Source organism: Rhincodon typus, chromosome 37, assembly GCF_021869965.1.
Source record: "Rhincodon typus isolate 14 chromosome 37, sRhiTyp1.1, whole genome shotgun sequence".
In the NCBI taxonomy this organism is placed as follows: domain Eukaryota; kingdom Metazoa; phylum Chordata; class Chondrichthyes; order Orectolobiformes; family Rhincodontidae; genus Rhincodon; species Rhincodon typus.
In genome coordinates, this window is record NC_063368.1 from 1,508,158 (window position 1) to 1,508,628 (window position 471).

Genomic DNA, 471 nt, shown 5'->3' on the forward strand with positions numbered 1-471 from the left:
CAGTAGTGCCTTTAACGTATTCAAACATCAAGAGGGGTTTTGCAGACATATTACAAAACAGAACAATGTCACCACGCCACATAAAATATATGACCAAACACCCGAAGAGGTACAAAGGCACAATGTGAGGCTTCAGGAGCTGATGAACAGAATTGACAATGTTATGACTAAAAATTAATGACGATGAAAATGTGTGGTTGAAAGCTCGTGTACATGCCTCGATATCCACTTTAGAGTCGGAGTATTTATAGCACGGGAAGAGGTCCTCTATTCTAAGACAACAAGGTGCAGGGCTGGATGAACACAGCAGGCCAAGCAGCATCATAGGAGCAGAGAGGCTGACGTTTCGGGCCTAGACCCTTCATCAGAAAAGGGGGAGGGGAAGGGGGTTTTGAAATAAATAGGGAGAGAGTGGGAGGCGGATAGAAGAGGGATAGAGGAGAGGATAGGTGGAGAGGAAACAAACAGGTC